This window comes from Vanessa cardui, chromosome 8, assembly GCF_905220365.1.
Source record: "Vanessa cardui chromosome 8, ilVanCard2.1, whole genome shotgun sequence".
NCBI lineage: Eukaryota > Metazoa > Arthropoda > Insecta > Lepidoptera > Nymphalidae > Vanessa > Vanessa cardui.
The window spans coordinates 2,645,963-2,664,874 of NC_061130.1; positions in this window are offsets into that span (position 1 = coordinate 2,645,963).

An 18,912-nucleotide genomic window follows, 5' to 3' on the forward strand; every position below is an offset into this window, starting at 1 on the left:
TACATCGAATCAAGAATCGAACACGGGACCTCAGAGTGGCGTACCCACGAAACTGCTGTACACACTACTCGACCACGGAGGAATATATATGACAAAAATAACATTATTATAATAAGTATATCTACTATAATTGTAAAGCCTTGTTTGTTGTTTTTAATTCCAGGAGAAAATCATTTTACTTTAATAGTAAATTTATTGAGAAATATCGTAAAAATAAAGTAAAGTAACAGCCTGTACATTTCCCACTGCTGAGATAAGGCCTCCTTCATTCCTTCATCATTCAACAATACAAATAATCACGTTCATTCTTATTCAATTATTAATAAAAACTCGATACAAATAAAACATAATAAAAACCTAATCTTCCATTAAAGAGAGGGTTTGGAACATATTCCACCACGCTGTTCCAACGCGGGTTGGTGAAATGCATATGTGGCAGAATTTCGATAAAATTAGACACATGCAGATCTCCTCACGATGTTTTCCTTCACCGTCGAGCACGAGATGAATTATAAACGCAAATGAAGCACATACATATGTATAGTGGTGCTTGCCTAGGTTTGAATCAGCAATCATCGGTTAAGATGCACGCGTTCTAACCACTGGGCCATCTCAGCTCAAGGACGTGGATTTTATAAAATCACGCTACAGTTAACATTTAACAAGACTTTCTAAGTACCGACCAAATTCAATATTAATTTAAGATTGTACATATTATGATCGAGTTGGAAAAAATATTGACAATGTTTCTGTTTCGAATCAAAATCTGATTATCTGAACAAAAATACATGACTGTACTTTTAAATGTTGAAAATGAGTAACTACTGAGTTTCTTGCCCTTTACTGAGTAACTACTGAGTTTCTTACCATCACCGGTGGTAGTTTCACTTAAATGAATATAAAAAAGTTTTAAAATTACGACAAAAGTTGTATGTAATGCTTGTAAAAGCCTACCTCAATAAAATATATTTTGATTTTGATTTGCTAAGTTAATCATACACTGGGTATTTAAAATTTTCCCGTCAACTTACATTTTATAAAAATATATATCTGAATTCCACGATTTGCAACTAGAAAGAGAAAGTCATATGTTCTATTTAAATATCACACTCACCTTACTGTTTTTACAGTTTGTAATACAGTATCTTTCAATTAATCCTAACTAATATAATAAATGGCAAATATAAGTTGTTTATTTCATTAATTGTTACCCTTGAATGTCTTAACTACTCAACCGATAATCTATAGAAAAGGACACAACATACTTACATCTCTCTCACACACAAAAAGCCGCGGGCGGTTATACACAAAAATATAAAACTTTATTAGAAACCAATATAGATAAGCTATCAATCTATCAAGCAATGTATCTCTAATTCGTTTCACGAAAATATAAATTACAAAAATCAATATCATCTCCATTTCAAATTTGGAATTCGTAATAGAAAAGACAATGGATGAACGTAATGTTATAGTAACATTAATTACACCAACGACGTCTAATTCCCCTCGCAGGGAGCTCGAGACCTACAAAATGCAATTTTTATTGACACATACACACACATACACAGTAACCACGCCAGCGTTGTGGAAGTCATTATATTTAGAACGGCGGGACGCTGGGGCGACCATAATTTGTACTTTTTATTAGATAATAGGAAATACCAGGTGTTGGAAAGCTTGGACGGAGTAGAACGGAACTTAATTGCGTTGTTTTAGGTCAGTTGTTCAAGTAGGTTATAAGAAAAAGGTTCCTCATTTTTGTGACGGTTCTGTGGAGTTCTATAAATTTTGTATTGCATTTACGTTGTAACTGTTTTTTTTTTTCCTTTCATTATCATTATTTATTTGGGACTAGAGAATATTAATTTTGTTATTAAACTATATTTCGTGGATATATAAAATTATCAATGTCAAAGTAAAGAAAAAAAGTTACTTATTATTAAAAGCAATAAATTAATTGCTATTTAACTAATAATAAATGACTTTTTGTTATGCCTAACTGAATAATCTCCTAAGCCAATATACACAAAACTTATACGAGGAAATGCGGAACGTTTCCGAGAAGGTTTTAGTATATCATATTATTATAATAGAAGTTGGTTTTCACAGTTTCATCCACATTAATTTCAATATATACAAGTTGTGTTATGTAATACAATTATATAATCAGACAAAATTTCAAAGTAATAATATGTGTAATTCTAAGACATGTATGATTTTATTAGCGCATAAAAATGTGTGATTATTTTCAGCCTATTGTATTTCTTTTCTTTTGACATCATCGAATATTTAAATCTTTGTATTTCATTCTATCATTCCTAGACCTCATTTTTTTATGATTAGCTGTGCCTGCAACATATTACGCGTTTAAATTTAACAAAAAAAAAAAATATATCGTTGCCTACATTACTCCTTATTATATCAGTTATCTGTCAGTGAAAGTCCCGTCAAAATCGATCCAGCCGTTTCAGAGATTAGCCGGAACAAACAGACAGACAGACAGACATTGTTATTTTGATATATATACCATGTATGTATAAGTACATATGCATTGAGTAAAAAAGGGCTTTTTTAATATTACAAACAGACACTGCAATTTTCTTATATGTATAGAAGTCAAGTCATATCGCAGGCAATATTTATATGCCTTTATCTATTAGTTTGTATGACCCAAATCTTAGTTTGAAGCTAGTTATAAATGATTGAGTGGAAATTTTGATCACTATTTTGAAATTAGTGACGTACCAATCTATAGCCGACCGCTGAACCGTTATAAATCGTCTGTGTCACTCGCGTATGAACACACTGTCATTGCATTTCACTGATACGTTAAATGCCACTATTGGAGATTTTAAATCTCTTGACCTAAACGATCAGTACAAATATCATGACCATACAATAAAATATAACAAATAATTAAATTGTTTATTTGCAATTATATTTTGTATTAAATATTTTTTACCAGCGACCCGCGCCAGCTTCGCACGGGTACAATACTAATACTAAATATATTTTAAATTAATAATTATCAGTATTTCCAAAACCTTCCTTTCTCTATGGAAAAAACCTGCATTAATATCCATTGCGTAGTTTTAAAGATTTAAGCATACAAAGGTTCATAGGGACAGAGAAAGCGACTTTGTTTTATACTATGTAGTTATGACATATTATTTAATTTAATTTCTTAACAAACGACACAGTTATGATTTTGTTTCACGTACGTTTTTTTAATCGTTAATATAGATACTTTTTTGAAATAAATACAGATTAAAAAAAATACATTATAACAAAACTATAAATCGTGGTAGCCCTACTCACCCATGATTAAAACGTCCGAAGCGAAGCTCCGTCAGATTAGGGTAGCTACAGGGGGGTCCAGTCCCTGGCGAGCAATGCTTCCCGCATTCACTAAGGAAGTTTTGTATAATCGGTGTCTAGACTTCAACGTATAGCAAGAATCCATACAGTATTAATATTATTATAACAATATCAGCTTATTAAAATTAATTAAAATTAAAGAAAATTCGATTCGAAAGTGTATAAACCATGCTTTCTGATGATATTCACTCACTCGTTTTGGTTTAATACTACTCTTTAATACAATATATCGATAAGTGTTTTATACGTGTATTATTGATATGTTATCACTGATTCTCTACTATATTGTAGCTTTATTATATGTATATATAAACCTTCACCTTGAATCTATCCGTTTTTATCTGAGCATACTTACATATGGACAGACAGCGGTAAGCCACTTTGTTTTATACGTAATGATAATGATAGTTATAATACAATGTTAAGATACAGTCGATAGTGTTTAATGAGTTTTTATTTATTACACTGAACCTGTGGCATTACCCACGCGAAATATATAAGCTTTATTAATATCACTCAAACCTTCACACTCATTTTACCCCCTCCCGTGTAAAAATATGAGGTTACTTTCGCGTCTATAACGTTAGTATATAGTAATCAAAATCGTTCAAGACATCTGATATAATTGTAAAGATCAAAAAAGAAAGACAACTAACTATTTGTAGCAGGACTTTGGGAAGGCCCGCCTGGATACCATCTACACATAAGATATTTTTCCGCCAAACAACAATAGTTATTAGTGATCCCATTGGCAATGATAGAAATGGCTAAATATTATAACGGTGCCAATATCTGTAGGCAGGAGTGACGACTTAAGATAAGTAGAACTTAATTAGTTTAATAAGTTAAACAAAAGGCACGGACAAAAAGTTATAAGTGAACGAATTTTATCTTAAGTTTTTTATACGCCCGAAGACTTGAGCACTGTAAGAAGTGTTAACTATCTTTACGATACGTCATTTGGTCTAGTAATTAAACTGGATGACTCGTTGTTTTAGCTGAAATACAGAAATATATAATACTAAGTAACCATATTTATTTTGAGGAAAATAATTATTTTATCCCGTGCTATTTTTATTTAACTAATGAATATTTCACAGTAATATAAAACAAATACGTTTTCTCTGTCCCTACATCCCAATGTATGCTTAAATCTTTAAAACGACGCAACATATTTTGATGCGGTTTTTTTAATAGATAGAGTGATTCGAGAGGAAGCTTTTTGTATATAATGCATGGACAATATAGTAGAGAAACACTGATAATTTTAGAAGTTTGTAACAACAACAACAACAACAACAGCCTGTAAATTCCCACTGCTGGGCTAAAGGCCTCCTCTCCCTTTGAGGAGAAGGTTTGGAACATTTTCCACCACGCTGTTCCAATGCGGGTTGGTGGAATACACATGTGGCAGAATTTCTATGAAATTTGTCACATGCAGGTTTCCTCACGATGTTTTCCTTCACCGCAGAGCACGAGATGAATTATAAAGACAAATTAAGCACATGAAACAGAGGTGCTTGCCTGGGTTTGAACTCGCAATCATCGGTTAAGATGCACGCGTTCTAACCACTGGGCCATCTCGACTCAAATGATGAGTGATGTCGTAAATAAACAATTTCTGTAGTATATTTAGTATCAGTATTGCACCCGTGCGAAGCCGGGGCGGGTCGCTAGTTATAAGTATTTTCCAAGAGACGTCGGTCTATTCAATATTCAATTAGTTTGAAATATATACGTAAATAGGTATGTTGTGTGAATAGTTCCCCACCCAAACTTGTTATAAACGGCAGAGCGCTCGCCGATAAGAGACATTTTTATTCGAGCCGTCGAAGCGATCGGACCTCCTCAACTTGGAATAAATCAATGAATATTTTCTGTATTTATCATACTTTGTTGGAAGGATAGTAATCTAGATTTTATTCAGTTTTAAAGACCTAATTTTTACAGAATATTTTACTATTGTAAGTTTTACTTTACTATAAGCTACATAATCTTACATTTAAATACCATTAACTTCATCAGTACAGAAACACGTTCTGGTACGTACTCGCATCCAGACAACTCTCTCCGGCAATATTTCACAATACGTCGCAGGATGAAAGGGGATTGAAACTCAACTTCAATGTGGAGCTATATTTCAATGTAAGTCTAATTTGAATTTGACTTTCTCAAGATTTTTTGTAATTAATTCAAAAACCGATGTAATTCAGTAGATCTATAGGTTAATAATAAAAAATAAACCAACTTCAATTTTTTTTAAATTTATATTACCAACAGAAGTGACCGGTGAACAGCTTTTCAAACGAAAAAATAATTTACCAATTCCTAATTTTTATATAAATAAATAAATATCGGACAGCATCACATACATTACTCTGATACCAATGTAAGTAGTTGTGTTATGGAAAATCAGAATTAACGCTGGTACCACAAACACCCAGTCCCTTAACTAAACTTTTCCTACATAGACTCAGCCGGAAATCGAACCAGTGATCTCGGAGTGGCGTACCCATGACAACCGGTACCCACTACAAGTAACAAACATTGATTAATAACTGCTCATTTGAGAATATGTTAACAATCAACCAGATCTATTGTCAATAAAAGGTACACTTATGTAGTATATGTGTGTATATTTTAAATTATCGAGAATACAATTTTAGCGTTAATGAATAAACTAAATGCTAGTAAATTGATAATGATGATGGAAATTGATGCTTAATTTGATTTTATTCCGCGTAAGCTATGCTGGCGTCGGATTTACGATTTCACAATAATATATACATACATATAATAAAGTTAGTGTCTGTTTGTAATGTGAAAATTACTGCTATTTACTAAATTCGTAATTATGTATACACGATACATATGCCAAAATAATATTTTTATCTGTTTGTCTGTTTGTTCCAACTAATCGTTGGAACGGCTTGACCGATTTTGAAGAAACTTTCACTGGCAGATAGCTGATGTAATAAGGAGTAACTTAGGGTACAAAAATAACTTTTTTGTGAAATCCAGACGCGTATAAAGTCACGGGAAAAACTAGTTTGAAATAAAAATAAGTAATCTCAAGCGAATCGAAAGAACGAAAAGATTATGAATATTATTTTTTCCGGTAGAAGCTTTAACTACTAGACTATACACTGACTTATTTCCAACTTTGATATTCTAATTTGGATCCGAACTGAACTAGATTTACTAGCCCGTGCAGTACGTAAACTGTGAGGATCATTTATCAAATGCAACCGCGTACACCTATAATGAAATTACAAATACCACGAAAAAGGGACGGTCGAGGATGTATATTTGAATATGGAAAAGAATATTGTAATAGCTGGATTCGCAGAAATGTTATCACGGGGAATCATGTTTTAAATAAACTTATTCCACTAGTCGTAACTAAAGAATTAATAAAATGAAATGCTTAAATATATGCAAATGTGAATTAAAAATGGAGCTGAGATGGTCCAGTGGTTAGAACGCCTACCTCTTAACCGATGATTGTGGGTTCAAGCTGAGGCAAGCACCACTGAATATTTATGTGCTTAATTGTTTATAATTCATCTCGTGATCGGCGGTGAAAGGAAAACATCGTGAGGAAACCTATATGTGTCTAATTTCTTGGAAATTCTGTTCACATGTGTATACCACTAACCCATTGAAACATCGTTGTGGAATATGTTCCAATCCTTCTCCTCAAGGAAGAAGAGGCCTTAGCCCAGCAGTGAGAAATTTACAGGCTGTTGTTGTTGTTGTATGAATTAGGTGTTAAGCTCATGATGAAGCTTTTTCCACCACTTATCCAAGGGCCAACTGTTTCGAGAGCAATTGGGACAAAAAAGTACTTTGACATAAGAGACGAATAATATAATTATAATAAATTTGATAAGAAAAATATTATGTCAACGCGAGTTAGGAATATGACTTATTCAACTAGCTCCCTCTTTTCAAAATTAAAATATACTTTATTCAAATAGGCTTTTCAAATACTTTTGAATCATTATTTGCCAAATATATTAAGAGAAGCTGGTTTGGAAAGTAGATTCTACCAAGATGTACCGGCAAGAAAGTCAGTAGTACATTTTCAACTCAGTAGTACTTTTTCTCTATCGCTATCCGTTTGTAACCGAAACCAAAACAATAGTTTGAGAGGATATTAATCCCCAACTGGCTTAAAGTGTAGTATTATGCAATTAGAACAAGTAGTTATATGGCTGATTCTACAAAGCTCTAGAAGGACTGGATGTAGATAAGACATGCTCTAAATTCCGACTTAAATTGAGACATCAAAGAACGAATAATGAATGAAAATAAATGATAAGAGATGGTACCTCGATATGTGTAGCATATCCTGTTTCGGATAAGCGCTTGGACATATTATTTCCGCTTACAGTCTTAAGCTACAAGGATACTACTGTTTGTGAAAATACTCATTGTATTCGCAAATACAATAGTATCCAAAATAATCCAGCATCAACTTACCTTCAAATATTGCCCCGTTAATATTGAGCTATGATGTTACGTAATCATTTCGAGTATTTTCATCGACACTTGAATACAGATTTTTGACTTTGACTAACAATTGATTAAATTCTTAGTTATTTCGATCGTCACTATTACATCTAAATATCACCTCTAAAATCTCACCTCAGACATTTCTCATCCAGCGGAAGAATGGCCCGGTGACTGCAAAGGTCTTAGGTCATATTCAAATAACCTGAGAATTCATGCTTTCCATCTATACTAGACCTAATTGGCATTATTAATCTAATCAGGTTAGCTCTCACATGTTAGAGACTACTCTATCATAATTAAAAGAAGAATACAAAGTCTAATACATATAATGACATGTGTAAACTGCACTACATTTCCATGCCAATACAGTTTACGATAGGAACCCAAAAATTGCGCTTACGCATTCTCATACAGCGCATTCACGCGCTTTTGGATCATACTATACGCAAGATTTAAAAGTGATGTAGCTTCTACAAGAATTAAATTTTCTCTTGAGTTCATTTTCCATTAATATTTGAGTGAATTTTAAATTTACTTCCCTTGTAAATATCGTCTGCTTTTTGGATGGTTTATCTAAAATAAATTTCTAATTCAGACTGTCATAAATCCAAATTTTAAACATAAACAATTCCTATACTGTACTGGTGATGTAAAAAATAAATAAATAAAAATAATTTATTTCATCCAACGTAGTACACTTGTTTATAATAGTTGGGTACCCCCTTTTAAGTATAATGTATAGCAATAAATACCAATACAATTAGAATATAATCTATTATATAGATCAATACCATGCATTTAATGACCATTACAATATTTTAGTCTATATTCATATATAAAACACAAGAATTTAACACAAAATATATTGCTTAAACGGATAGAATAATATGAGAATGTATCCTAATGTTACGCTTCGTTTGTGTGGAATAAGATATAGTTTGTAAACAGGACCACTCGTAAGCAAAAACGTCGACAAAGCACCGTCACAATTCCCATTGAAGTATAAAAGGCCTTTAGCGACCAATTTACTGAATAAATAAATTGAATTGGATTCCTTCTGAACTCGAGTGGGGCCCGCGTGTGCCGCGTCTGCAACGAATTCTAAATCTATACAAATTGATGCGATATTTCAACTTAGCTTCGAACATTCGAGAAATATTTGGGTGCACGTACGACTTGATACAAACATATTTTAGACGATTTAGGATGCTAAATTGATGATATCAAAGACGAAACATAGACGTGATCCTGTAGGATTGTTTGATTTGGAGTGATTTCTTTGTATGTACAAAATAACTATTTAATATAACGTACTTGAGTTTCAACGCGTATACAATGATTTTTTATGATGATAATAATATGATCGAAATTTTCTTTTTTTTAAATCTATGATACATTTGGCACCAATTCATCTTATATTAAGAAGGCATGATTAAGACTGGAAATAAAAAAAAAACACATTCTAAGGAAAATTATGTTGTAATTTCGAGATTTTTATAATTGAATCTATAAAAATATTAAAATATTTGAAGCATTTCATTTTATCCTGGACAATTTGACCTCTTTTTAGTTGATTGGGTTGAGTTGACTGCAGCGACAATGTGAAGGGGCTAATGTTGCCCCTTCACATTGTTAGTATAAGGATTTTGTTATATATATAAGTACATCGGTCAACAATAGGCTATAATAATCATGTGTATGTCTGTAATTACGCCAGCTCTCTCACTTTACAAGCCGGAACACAGATATATACTACTGGCTTTGTGAGCGTTATAATTTAACTAAAAGTCATTGTTGTAGTAGAAGTTACTACTTATTACATCGGCTATTTATCAGTGAAAGTCCCATCAAAAATGAGGCCAGCCGTTCCGGAGATTAGCCGGAAGAAACAGACAGACAATAATTGTAAAAAATGTTGTTATAGTATATGTACCGTGTATAGTATTCATACTATGATTTTTATACTACATACTAGTATTTATACTAAGTCCATATGATTTAGTCCATTTTTTATAGTATAGGTATTTGGTAATCGTATCCATTATTACCTTCGATGAAAATTTTAAATTTAGAATACTCAGTTCATCCGATATCCGAAATCAATAGAGGACGTTTTCGCAAGTCCAGGTTATTTAAACATACCGTCAGTCAACTCCAGCTAACAACTTCCATGTTGTTTTACAAACAAAACAGTCCGAAGTTAGTCCGTTCAACTATACAATAACTAACCAAATTTTACCCTTCCGAATGCTTATATTAGAACAGTTATAGGGCGATAACATTATAACGTGTAGTTTAATGAACGACAATTATTTTATAATGGTTTTAAGTTGTGTACAAACCCACGTATTTTACAACCTTTTGCAAATTGCCATAACTTTTCGGCTTATAGGTCGTATATGCCTGTAATAATACTAGCTCACTGCCCATATTATTAGAGGCATATGTCACATCCTAAGATCCGATTAGCCAGTCAGTTATCAGAAATGACTTACTATTTTCCATGCGATATTTATGCCAATATTAAAGATGACTTTTTACCACCGTTTAATTAAAAATTGCTCTTTCCGTTTCAATCTAAACAGAACCATTTTTAGTGATTTCGTCTTTACTACAACATAACATTTCCCATTATTAAGGATGATTCGAAAACTACTTAGAACACATAATACGACACAAATATGTCCGTAAATATAAGTAAATTCATAATCTCTTCACTTATGTATATATTATATATTGGAATCAGGAGAGATAATTCAGATACAAGACTAACAGCTTCACGTGTTATCCGAGACACGAAAGTCTTGACATTACCAATTTTCGGAGTCCGAGTTGCTATACAGCCGAGATGGACCAGTAATTGGTCTGCGTTCATCTAAACCGATGATTGCGGGCTCAAATCCAGGCAAGTACCGCATTTTCATGTGCTTTATTTGTGTTAATAATTCATCTCGTGCTCGGCGGTGAAGGGAAACATCGTGTCGATACCTGCACGTTTCTAATTTTATAAAAATTCTGCCACATGTCTATTCTGCCAACCCGCACTAGAACAGTATGTTCTGAACCTTCTCCTAAAAGCGAGAGGAGGCCTTAGCCCAGCAGTGGGAAGTTTACAAGCTGCTGTTGCTGTTGTTGAGTTGCTTTACTTAATACTACACTTGGTTTAAATCCATGACTACGAAGACTGGGATCTTATTTACAACCTACTAGATCTTAAACCAGTCAAAAAAGGATATAGTGTGTTCATATTATGTTTCTGCATATAAAATCAGTCTAGACTACATTAATGCTGCAATACTAAATCCATGCAGCTTATTTACATAAACAGTTTTATACATCTTTATTCAAGAATACAAAGAATACAAGCTTGTAATATATCAGCTATATCTCTTTATAGTATTAAATAAAATCGCTTCTCGCCGTCTGTATGCTCAGATTTTTTTTAGCTTCGCAATGGATTTTAATGCGGTTTTTCATCTATAAGCAGAATGATTTAAGAGTTTATATGTATAACTAGCTGTGCCTGTAGCTACATGCGCGTTCGTTTTAACAAAAAGGTTATTATTGTAGCCTAAGTTACTCCTTATTACATCAGCTATCTGCCGGTGGAAGTCTCGTCAAAATCAGTCCAGAAGTACCAGAGATTAGTCGGAACAGACAAACCGGCAAAATTTATAAAAAAATGTGAATTGGTATATGTTTATTTGGTGCGTATAATATGTATTTAATTAAAAGCCGTTATTTAAATTTTACAAACAGACGTTCCAATTTTTTTATATGTACATTTATTATTTAGAAGAGATAAGTCAAGAATTCACTTATCCTAGCTAAAAAAAATTAAAGAATTTATCTTATTGTTTATCTTTAATCAAAAAGGTTTATAGATGATCTTAATGGACGTGTATGAAGTCGGGTCGGATAGCTTATTACACAATAATTCACTAATATACGAAACTTTCAAATTTAATTTTATTAAAAATACTAGACAAAATTCTGACAAATTTAATATGTGACATCTGCCGTAACGCTACAAAATATATAACACAGCGAAGGAAGCTGTAAAGTTAATATATCGTACTTATAATATATAAGACACACGAATATTATGAATATCAACCATCAAATTTTGACAAAGGACAAGTATTTATTACTCTTCATCTTCCGAGGCGTCTTCATATGCATGTTGGAGGACGAAAATCATCTCCTAAGCATTAGGGAAGTTACCTTTGTGCTGCATATTATAATCCATCTCTGTGACAAATTCAATTTCGATCCGTGAAGCTGTTATATCTTAATTAAGCAACAATCATCCCTCCTCATTTATAATATAAGTAAGACTAAATTTGAGAAGCCGAGATGGCCCAATGAGATAATATCACATACATCTCTGATCCCAATGTAAGTAGCTGTAGCACTTGTGTTATAGAAATCAGAAGTAATGACGGTACCACAAACACCCAGACCCAAGACAACATAGAAAACTAATGGTAATCTACATCGACACGACCGGGAATCGAACCCGGGACCTCAGAGTGGTGTACCCATGAAAACCGGTGTTCACATCACTCGACCATGGAGGTCGTCAATGATTAGAACATGTACATCCTAACCGCTGATTGCGAGTTCAAACCTCGCGTCATTGTATTATCGTGTCGGTGTAGGAAAAGATCATGAGGAAACTAGCACGTGTAATTTGAAACTGAGAACTTAGCCCAGCAGTGAGAAATTTATATGCTGTTACTATAATATTATAACTCTTAATATCACAATCATTTTTAGTGAAATATTATCAAACAAAAAATTTACTTTTCTTATAATGTTTCATGTTTCGCACTCAATTACCAAATAAATATTCCTTGAAGAGGTCACTGTGAACAAACTTCGGTCAAGGGTTATGACACTTAATATCCTTACTGATATAAGTTTTCCCTATATCGGTTAAATTATAATGAAACTAGAAGACGCCCGCGGCTTAGCTCGCGTTTTAAGATATTGGTTGGCATGTTTAGATTCTTAGAGTTCAAGTTTACTTCATACCACATTTTTTTATATGATAGGTGGCAAACGAGCAGGAGGCTCACCTGATGGAAAGTGACTAACACCGCCCATTGACATCTGCAGCACCAGGGGGCTAGCAGTTGCGTTGTCGGCCATTGGGGAAGGAGTACGCTCTTTTCTTGAAGATTCCCATATCGTATCGGTTCAGAGGTTTGGTCGTGAAAGAGCAATGGACGGACAGACAGATAGATTTACTTTAACATATATAATATTAAAATACATGACTATATTTTTAGTATCGAAATATTGGTTTGGCTCTAAATGACTTATTCCACGCAATGCAAAGTGGGATGGTATATTGGAAAACAGAGATTACCTAAAGGTATAATCTTTCACCAACAAGTACGAGAAAAATTCTAAACTCGTTAAAATCCCTGAGTTACTTTTCTCAAGAACAAATTTAAAAACTCTGAGGGTCACTGGGTATTTTGGCTCATAAATTTAAGTTCAAGTAATAATGTGATCAATAACAACTTGTGGACTTGAAAAATAATTTATTTATACGTTTTATTTTTGTGTTTATTTTTTCGATTTAAACAATCCAGTTCAAAGAAACAAAACATTAATTAAAAGTCGTAGGGTGAAAACTAATTCGTCCCCTTTGAAAACACACTGGCTTAATTAACAAATCGAAACTGAAGGATAATTACTGGTAAGAAAATACTTTAATTAGACATTGAAAAAGGTGCTTTAAATTAAATTTTAGTTTGAATTAAAATGAGCCTAAGTCTCATTTGCGGTGAAGCTGTAATCGGCTATTACTTTAACCGACTATTCGCTTGATACACTGAGGGTTACCTCAAGACCATAGGCTTTATACATATATATTGACAACCTCTTTGCTAGATACAAAGGTCTTCTTGGTTCAAAACTAAAGTTTGTCCGATAAAAGTAATTAAGTTTTTCTATAGGAAATTTCTCAGTAAGAGTGTTTGTTTGTTGGAAGTATATACACTATCGTGTCTCGTAATACGTGAAGGCATTGCTCCTGAACCTCCTTTAGGTTGTTTCGGATCTGTCATTGGATAAAAAGTGTACTAGTGTTTGTGAACACGCTAGTGTGTTATAATATCCTGCGTATTTTGAGACTAGGGATTAGACGCCGTATTTGAAATCAGTTTTATGATTTTCTTGTTGTTCTATATCCTAGCTTATAAGAGCGCTGGTCCCACGGTACGAAACAGAACCCAATTTTTGGAATAGCAGTCTAAAGGCTAAAAATCTACATTTACAATTCCGTGTCTCCAAAAGTGTGTGACATCTTCGAAACTTCAAAAATAATGGTTCACAATCACAGATGATGAAAGTGATGGAATAAAAGGTACACCAATGTTTGTTCTATTAAGTAAGCACAGAACAGTTTGTCAAGTTTCCCTTGATTATAGTTTTTCCAAAAAGTCTTTTACGGCTGAGGCTACTCGATTATGTAATGCCCTCCCGCTTAATATCAAACCTGCAACCTCTTTAACATTATTTAAAACTAAAGTTAATTATTACCTCACACTCTCACACTGAATGGCGACTAGATACCATTTGTTATTTGTACATGTTCGTATATTTGTATAGTACGACACAACTTAGATGTCGCATCGGCAATATTCGTAAAACCGATCACATCCGAATTGAGTACGCTATCCCAAATTATCAATATTTATTTATCATGCGAATATGATCTTTGCACAAACGTAATAACTTGTAATATCATATCACCTAATATATTCGCCAATTTGACACGTCGATTTACATGTACTTGCTTTCTCTGACGCGTCAATCTATAGCGACGAATAGCGTCGACTGGCGCGATAGGGAGCTATTTCTATTGGTTGTGTAAATCGCCAGTAATCGGTTTTATTTTCATTCCATTGCACTTTCCGATGCTACATCTAATTTGTGTCGTACTATATGTATTTATGTATGACTTTATGTATATATTATGTATGTATAAATGTATTTATGTAACTAGCTATATGTATGTAGTAGTTTATGTATGTGTTATCTTATTTGTATATATGTATGTAGTCTATTTTACACCACCTACCATCTCTCTGTTGGCTCCTACTCCATATCACCTCGGTTGTCTGGAAGAAATCGCTTTAAAGCGATAAGACCGCCGGTTGTACCATCTTTTCTTTATGTGTACTTACTATAAGGCTAATCTGTTTAATTTGTGGTGTACAATAAAGTATTTAAATAAATAAATAAATAGTCTAGTATTGAAATTAGTGCGAAGTACTAAAACACCTTTAAACCTTGTCATCGTTATATTATAACTAAATCAACAGGAATGAGTAATAAAAATATGTATTGTAATTTTTCTGTTTTCTTAATATAGAAACATTATAGTTAATTGAATTAAAAGTAATAGAATTAAAAACAATAGTTTTTAGAAATAAAATATAAGAATTCACTTCAAATAATTACAGCCATTATTTTAATAGATCCAGTGCAAGAAAAGAAACTCAATTTCAAATTAAATTGAGAGCGACAATTTTTATTCTTGCAGCGGAGTTGTAATCGGCTATTAGTTTAGCCGGCTATTCAATCGATACAGCGATCAGATTAGCTACTCTTGGTTTTCTTTTATTTCCTTTTATTTTAGGAAGAACATGGGCTCGCTTATGTTTTGTCACTTTCACCTATTTGAATAATTATGAAACCTAATTCTAATTTAAGAGCCTAGTCCAGTAGTTAGAACGTGTACATCTTAACCAATGACAGCGGGTTCAAATTCAGACAATTACCACTGAATTTTCATTTGCTTAATTTGAGTATAAAATTCATGACGACAGTTGCATATGTCTAATTACAACGAATTTCTGCCTCATTTAGACCTGCAGTGAACCTTTTTCAAGGGAGAGGAGTCATTAGCGCAGCAGTGGGAAAATTACAAGCTGTACATTAAGTAGGTATCAAAAAAGGGTACCATTGAAAACCAGCATTAGGTGTCCACACCTATGAATTGCTGAATGGTATACCTATTTGGGACACTTTATATTCCCATATTGTAGTTGTTCTTTTTTTTTGTATCGTTACTTTCTTTAATTGTTCATTTTATTTCTTTTTTTTTGTGTTAATGATAAGTTATTAGTACTTAAGTTATTTTTTTACTATTATTATTTTTCCCTTTTATTTTGTACCTAATTGTCATTTTGTCCCCAATAAAGGTGTTCTTTCTTTCTTTCTTTCTTTCTTTCTTACATGACAACATGTACCCTTCAAAAGTGCAACGAGTAATCTCTTATAGTTTGGTCCCCCTATACTGCATGTAACAGGCTCAATGACTTAGGTAGATAAAACCAGGTGGAACAAAACTGATGATCAAATGAAATTAGTTACCCTAGACGGTAATCATTCTCAAAAATTACATCAAATTTATGAATAGACTCGTTCTTTTCGCATTATTAATAACTTTACCAAACTTAATTTGAAGCAATGTATATAGGCAGTTAATTCACTAAAATTATGGAAGTATTATTAATTTAGAAGATTATCTATGTTGATATTCAATTACTTGCCTTTTTATTGAAGTAGTACAAGCAAATGAGTAACACTCAAAATAAAAATAAACTTTATTCAAGTGCGCTTTTACAAGCACTTTTGAATCGTCAATTAACAATTAAGTGAAGCTACCACCTGTTCGGAAAGTAGATTCTACCGAGAAGAACCGTCAAGAAACTCAGTAGTTACTCTTTTTCAACAATTTAAAAAACACAAAGTCATGTTAGTTAATACAATTATTTAAATTAATGTATCCTGCGTGGAAGTCAACAGGTATTAATTCCACGCTTTTTTATCATCTAAAAAATCTTGTATCGAGTAATACGCCTTTTTTACCAATGTATTTTTTATAAACGATTTGATTTTACGAAACGGCAAAGTTAAAAATGTCTGCGGAATTTTATTATAGAAACGGATACCTTACCCTAAGAAAGATTTATTGACTTTGCGGAGTCGGAGACTTGGTGTTATAAGCTTATACTCCTAGTGCATATACACTGACGTGGAAGATGATTCTCTGCATGAATCTTAATTCTCTACAAATTGTAAACACTACAAATAGTCAGATCAGATGATTAGATAACAAATCAGCAGTCTTACTGCTACTCCGTTGGATATTTTTTATAAATTATTTATTTTATTACTTTACACAGTGGTTACACTGGCTCATTCATCATTCAAACTGGAATAGAACAATGTCATGTGTTACTATTTGATGGTAAAATATCCGGTGAATTGGTGGTATCTACTCAGGTAAGTTTGCATAAAGCCCTAACGTCAGGTAAGCAAGTTTTAGTACCAAGAAATAAATATATAATACTTCGCATTTCGAATAAAAATACAGTAGCTATCCAAAGTACAGACTTATATTAAAATATTTGAATTCGAATCACGATCTCCAATCAATTTACTACAGAGTATTTTATCACTGAACTTTCTTAGTAAAATAAATAACCGATATTGATATAGTTTTCACGGAATCGATATCGAGTCCTCTTCAGTAATAACGGAAGAAATATGACCGTAACTTATAAACCTAGTTCCGAGTTATTCGAGTTCTTTCTTTCGGTCTGGTCGCTATTAACTTACTACAATTAATTGAACTCTCAACTCGAATATACTCGCGAGGCGATATCTTTTATTCAAAGTTCGTATAACATTCAGTGTGTGTATTCCAATATTGTCATGTTCTTAATTTAAAAAAAGAAATGATAATTCCATTTTAAATTCTGTCATCTAAAAAGGTCGTACTTAATTAAACAGTAAGTAAGTAATTAGCACTCCGTAAATGCCCCACTGTTAGAAACGGCCTCCCTTGTTAAGAAGATGGATTTGCGTTTTAATTCACTTCACTATTCCACGGTACAATTACTTAGATTTATTCCAAAATAGCTCTGAAAGTTTCCATACAGTTTGAATACGATATGAATTTGAAAAGATAATTTTGTTCTTGATAAAGTCAGTGGTCGGAAGGAAATTTGTGGATACGAATCTGTTTTAAGGGAATCTATAATAGCACTTTGAGTGTATAAGCCATTTGTAGCATTTGTTCCAAATCACTCAACGAAAAGTATGCAACATTAATAGCCTGAGGTCTGAAAGCATTCATTAATTGAACCTTATTACGATCCACTCTTAATGTTTTGCTCAGTAATTCTATTTTACTGTATTTTATGGCCCAATGGAACTACCTAGCGTTGGCGTTGATTCTGATAAATGGGTAAAATTTATCTCGTGATTTTTTTTTTCTTTGGGGCAAAATTTGAAGAAGAATAATGACTTTTCACTGAAACAGCTCTTTTAAAGTTGTAATTATTACAAAGAAAATAAATTACACTCGAAAAGTCAACGTCGTTTGTCTTGTAATAATATATATGAGTATTTACTTGGTGGTAGGGTATTGTGCAAGCCCGTCCGGGTAGGTACCACGGTTGGAAGGGTGAGTGAGCCAGTGTAACTAAAAACACAAGGGACATAACATCTTAGTTACCAAGGTTGGTGGCACATTGACGATGTAAGAAATAGTTAATATTTCTTACAGCGTTATTGTCTATGGGTGATGGTGACCACTTACCATCAGGTGGCTTATATGCTCTTCCGCCAACCTATACTATAAAAAAATAAACTTACATAATACTTGTACTTACACTTTTCCTTCAAAAAGGATTCGTTATTGCCCAGTAATAAATAACATGTAACAGAGAAAATACTTGCATTACGTAGAATTAAAAAAGTATTTAAGTTTTTAATTTCTGTATAATTTATTTAGTTTGTCATTTTCAGTTATAACTTTTAATAGAATTAAACCTACATCATGTAACTATAGAATATAACTATCGCTTTTTTTAGGTGTGGTTTTAATACTTATTATAGTCAGTATTATGTTATTGCGCAATTTAGTATATATGTATAGGGTTATTGGTAAATCGACGTACATCCGCTAGAAGGTGATAGGGG